Here is a 6,370-nt window from a genome sequence, read left to right as displayed (position 1 = left end):
AGCACTAAAGAATACATTAATCTATATGACTGATTAGCCAAGAATAGGGAAGCAATAAACAGGTATTTAGGATTAGCACTAAGCACATTGTATTTAGTGACCTTTTGTTGGAAATAGAACTGCGAAGTTATTCCACATGCCTTTCTGGTAGAATGGTATAGGTCATATTACAAGTTCCTCCTGTACCCATCATCTTCAAGTGCCACATGAAGAGCAGCCTTCCATGTCACATGAAGAGCAAACACAAAAGAATTTCTTCACAATGTGTGAAGCCATTATCAACTGTGGTTTGTTTTTATCACTAGCAGATAAAAAAATGAAAGCATGTTTAGCCACCACAACAAATAGTGTGGGAGATGCCTTCCATTCAGCATATTACATTAACTGTCCTCTGAGACTATTTTGCATTAGTCTGAATAATACGGCCTTAATAAGGATGTGATTCCTCTTCCTACTTCTGTCTGAGGATTGCAAGCTTCAGAAGAGACAACATCTTGTACTCTAAGTACAAATTCCAAAGTTTAAGTATAACACTGTGCTTAAGTCACCAAAATATGAAACACCTGTACCTTACATGCTGCCCTATGTATACCCTGTATAAACTGCTGAACCTGTTTCAAAGTGCATTTTCTTATACTGTAAATTAAATAACGAACATTAACAAAAATAACCAAAAACCAAACAAACAAACAAACGAAAATCAAATTCCATAGTTTGCAAACTCCAAGACCATCAGCCTAAGCTGTTTTGAAGGTCTTGACAACGTGCCTTAAGGTCTCTGTAATGGAATTCTCTTACTCTCACAAATGCACCAGTGGCAGTGTTGGGATTAAGTGGAAAGAGAAATCCCACACATGTTGCTACTGTTTGCATACCAGGAGTGGGAGAGAAACAGTAGTCCCAGCTTTACTCTTGGCTTTGGGGAAGAACTGAAATCTTGTGATCACAGCAGTGGCTGTGGGAAACGAGTCGTGTATAGATCCGGCTCCTGCAACCAACATCATTTAGCCAACAGCTCTGATATGTGTTAAAGGTGTGAGATTTGTCTACAATGATTGTCAGGCAGAAGCTGAAGCTTTTGCTTACGCTGCTTCAGTCATGAGCAGCAGTGAACGCCATCCGAGTTCTCTCATTCCAGTCGATACTCCTTGTAGACACTAGCTGTTCCATGGGCAGTTTTCACAGCAGGGATGAAGACAGCCTGCGTCTCTGCTGTTTTTCTCCATACTTCGTTGACAAGAGATTAGATTGCGTTTTATAACTTGTTGTTTGACTCTTAACCCTTAGTCTTCCTCAATGGTTACTCCTAACTGCCAGCACAGGCAAGCCCTGATCTCTGCTGGTATAGGCTGGCTCCCACTTCTTTTGTCCCTCCATCGTATCTCTAGATACCATAATGGAGTATTTAGCCTTCTTTTTTTCTACTTTTTCTTGATACAAAATCATGTTCTGGTGAAATATCCGTGGTTGTCTTTCAGTCATCTGGAATTGCTATCAGTGCACTGATGTGCTTAATATCTTAGAGCATTCTCAATTTTATCTGGTCAAGATTTTCTTATGTTTATGAGACAAAACTAATTTCATTTTGGCTTAGTGATTTCCCTGTGATTATCAGGAGCTGTTGGAGACATTTTGATATCCTCTGTTCTGCTTGGGGTATTCACTTTACAAGAAACCCTGGGCATTTTCACTAAACCAATTCCTTTTCCAGTACAGAGATCCATGACACCCTTTGTGTTTTTGTGTTTCTTTTCCTTCACCTATGGTACATTGTATTTTGGAGGGGGTTTTGTTTTGTTATTTGGTTTTGTTTTCAGTGTTACATTTTGTTTTTTGTATTTTTTGCAAAAGTCTCCAGCTAGTTATTGGGTATTTGGGAGGGAAGCAAGAGAGGGTGGGGGTCTTACAGTAGAAACATACAGTAGAAAGTAGAAGGGCTTTATTTTTTACCCTTTTTTTGGACTGAACAATTACTCCACAGTTCCCTGCAATGGTAGTGTATTGAACTCAGTGACCAAAATATTTCTTTCCAGTCTACAGTTTCTATCTATTCTTTCTGAAACCAGGAAACAGTGCATGCACTGCCAATGTAGAACACCTAACCTGTTCTAGCCAATATGTGGAATAGCTCACAAAACCATGTATATCTAAGAACTTTGGATTTGGGTTAGTTTTTTTTGTTCGTTTGTTTGTTTTTTGGTTTTTGGTTTTTTTTAATGCCTGTTCTGCTGAATGGGGGCTAGAGTACCTGCGATAGGATGCAGAGAACTAAATTCTTTTCTCCAAGCAAGAGAGTTAGCTCTCAGTTTTAGAAAGGATTCACAAGTTAAAAAAAATAAGGGCAGTTGACAGGAGGCAGACAGGAAACTAGAAAAACTGACTGTTGTTCAGAATCAGAAAGGGGGACTGTAGTATTTCACAATATGGTGCTTGGGCAGGTTTCTAGCCCAAGGTGTGTGTCCCTATATTTCCTACATCAGCTGTGTTGGTTTGGGAATAGTTCACTCTGGAGGATGTCAGAAAGAAGTCCTTGCTGCAGAAAATTACCAGCTGCATTATAATTGCTCTCTATTGAAAAGCCAGTTGGTTAATCTGTGTCATTTATCCTTTGAGACACTGTATTTCTGTATTCAGTTCTGGACTTCAGATGCTCTGGACCCCGAGTTCTAGATTCCAAGTACTTAACCATGTGAACAACTCATACAAACATTTGGTAACACATCAGAAACTGAACTAAAGCAACTATCATGGAGTGGCAAGAATGCCATGAAGTTACTTCATTTATTGATTCACCCTTGGGAGTTCACCTTCATATGCTGTTCACTTTTATTCACTTACCTAGTAAACTCTGTTGGTCATGAGGTGCTATTAATTAATCCAGCTGTAGCAGCCCAGAGTTTTCTGCTTGCTTCTAAAGCTGTAACCAGATGTTTTTCACAGTTTGCACAGTAGAACACACATCTCCTACAAAAGAGCTATTACCTCCTCCCAAAGTCCTTCTCTTACACATTTACCAAATTAGCTATTGCTGAATCATGTCATCAGAATGAACACCTCTATTCCAGAATCTGACTTACTGAAGTAAGTCCCGAACATGAGACAGTTATAAGAAAAACAAAAAATAAAAAATAAGAAACAAAAAAACAAAAACCTCAAACACAATTACAAATAAACAAACAAAGCCACAAACAAACAAAGCCACAAACAAACAAACAAAAAACCCACCAAAAAGAACAGATAGTTCAGCAAAAAATAAACAACATTATCAGGCAGGAATTTTAAACATATTCTTGCAGTCATTTACCACATGGTAGACAAAGCAAAGGAAGACACGGTCCTTGTTGTGAACTTCTGTTCTCTTGGGGCTGTCAGTCTTCCTTTACCCCATCAATAGATTCACTTGTTATTTATGAAGGGAAAACAAACAAACCAAACAAACAAACGACCAAAAAAAAGAAAAAGAAAAAGAAAAATTTAAAAAATACAGGAAAAGATACTGGAGTGCAGGCCTAGAAAAATCTGTTAGAAAAGTCTACCCTGGTACACATGAAGTGTGAGGTTTTTCTGGTTTTTCTGTTAAAAAACATTGAGTCATGACCATGATGCCAAGCCAAAATTGAAAAAAGAACCCCATAATTTCAATTTATTTCTGCAAACATTATGGTAAGGCTGCAGCATTCTTACGACAATAGTAACCATTGAAATGCTACTATTCTTGAGTTTTGTCCAGACTTTATCATTATCATGTCACATGCAAACAATCATATTTAATAGATTCCGTATTTATGAAAGCTATTTTAGACAAAGTACAGCAAAACTCTTTAGACTATATTTTGCCATTTGAGGTAACCACTCTATTGCTTAAGCATCCAAAATGTTGAGTTGCTTAGTTTTTAGAAAGCTTACCATGAGGCGTTGTAAAGGAGTTTTGCCTTTCAGAGTGCTCCCTGATACCATTTCTGAAACTCTGATCAATGAAATGCATGTAAGAATGTACAGTCATCCACATAGGAATAAAAAAAAAATCACAAATCCTGTACTTAAAGATATCAGACTAAAGTATTCTTCCTATTGATCTTATTATCACCTAGAGAATGGATTTTAAATTCTATAATCCTACCCGGAAAGCTCTCTTTACGTGCTGCATTACAGATTAAATTGTGTGTTTTGTTAAGAAAAAATCCCAAAGAGGGCCCTTTTTAAAAAATAGGTGTTTGAATAGTTAATTCTCAGATAATTGAGAATACTTTCGTATAGGCTATGCATGAAAGCAGGAATGAAATTAACCCAAATGTGTCGTGTCAACTTTATTTTTCACCTGGCTTGGTTTATTTTTACTTAGCCTTTACAACTAAAAAATAAAGCTTATCGCATCTGCAGGATGCCTTCCTTTAAGGATACTTTGTTTTGGTGATGGACACAAATACTTGAATGTGCCTGTGAGGAGAATTTGGTGTCTCAGGGAATTGTTAATAGACTACAGAGCATTTCACCTCAAGGGTCACTAGTTCACATCCGAAACAGGTCAATAGCAGCAGAAAGTCATTATGCATCTGGATGGCATCTGCTTGGTGGCCATTGCCAAATAATTTAATAATCCCCGCCCAGTTCCACGTAGCCAGGTGCTTTCTGCTCTTCCCAAAGCAGTGACCTACAGCAGGACATCTTCGCACGGTCTCTTGCGGCCGGCTCACACAGAAAGATCCCAATCCCCTTCTTTGAGGGACCTCTTCATCCCGCGGGCACCCCGGACCGGGCTCAGCCACAGCGCGGGGCTGCCGGGGCCCTCAGAGCAGCACCCGCAGCGGGGGCAGCAGGGAGACGGCCGCTGGCACTGGGGGCAGCCCCACACGCCTCTCATGAGCCCCTCGGCTGACATCGGGCAGGGAGATGCCTCCCAGAGACGGCGCCGGGACTGACGCCCGGACCCCAGGGACTCCGGCCCGGCCCGGCCCGCCGGCAGGGGGCTCGGGCGCCCTCTGGGGCCCCTCCCGGCTGCTGCAGGGGTGCGGCCCCGCCAAGGCCCGGTGGCCCGGCACCCACCGCAGCCGCGGCTCCTCCCGCGGGACTCTCGTCCTCCTACCCGTGGGACTCTCCCGCGACAGGGGCCAAAGCCGTGCTGGGGTTGAGTCTCCGTGGCCTCTGCGGGCGGGAGCCTTCACCTGGCAGCACCGGCCGCGGTTCCGACCCGCTTGCTCCGGCTGCGGTCCAAGATCCGGGACGCGGAGGGAGCGCTCCACACCGCACGCCGGAGGAGGGGAGTGAAGGAGGCCCGGGCCCTCGAGATGAGGGTCCCCTCCCCAAGCCTTCTCCTGACCCCCGGTGTCCTCCGCCGTCGGCCCGGGGCATCCCTGGCTTCCCCCCCTCTCGCTGCTGACCCTGGCGGGGCTGCTGCCGCTGAGGGGCGGGCGGGAATCAGCGTTTGGGGTTTTACAGCGTTTTACCTGCGCTTGATACGCTTTGGTTGGTTTATGACTTCGGGAAAGGAGAAAGGGGGAGGGAAGCCCCTGGCTTCCAGCTCAGGAAACGCTCGTGAGATGGCGAGTGCCGCCAGACCGCCCCTCGGCCCGCAGCTGCCCGGGGAGGCCGGGGCGCGGCGCCGCTCCTCGGCTGCAGCAACGCGGGGCCGGGGCGAGGGCAGAGCTGGAGCCGCCCAGCCCTACGGGTCTCGGATGGGGAGACCGCCCTGCCCCAAGCGGGCTTCTCGTTGGGGTACCACGTTTTAACCACGTGTGTAGAAACAGGTCTGTGCATTGCATAGAGCCTTCCTCCATCACTTCTCCTCACCCTCCTGTTCAAGGGAAACTACATCCAAACGGTGAGATGTAGGAGGGCGAGAATCCCCGTGAATCCCATCTGAATAAATGTCTATATTAATGAATTATTAACTCAGGCGCTCGTGACCTTAAAACTGCAATGAGGAGACGCCTAGGGCAAGAAGGAAAGCTGCTGAATCTTTATCGGACTCCTGTCAGAGGTAACCGACCATTTGTCTTCCCCAGATCAGGAGAATTTAATTAATATGAAAGGCAAACTTTTAATTGTGTGTCAAACGAAATCAGATAGGGTGTCCCCGATTCAGTCCCTTCCTAAAAGAGGTTTAACTTCCTTTTCTACCCCAAGCCTAAAATAAAACTTTCGAGTTTCTTAGGGGGTAGGCATCCTTCCTAAGGGTTCTTTACAAAACATATATACACACACACAAAATAACAACCAAACAAACAAAAACACCCCAAGAAAACTCACCCCAACAAGCAAAAAGAAAAAAAACCGCAGAGAAAATGATGAATTTGGGTAGTTAATTTATCGATCTTGGCTCTTCTTTGCGCTTGTTTTATTTTAGAGGTCATTAATCAATGAAGGAAAACAC

Source organism: Calypte anna, chromosome Z (genome assembly GCF_003957555.1).
Source record: "Calypte anna isolate BGI_N300 chromosome Z, bCalAnn1_v1.p, whole genome shotgun sequence".
Lineage (NCBI taxonomy): Eukaryota > Metazoa > Chordata > Aves > Apodiformes > Trochilidae > Calypte > Calypte anna.
Note: the sequence above shows the minus strand (reverse complement) of the source record.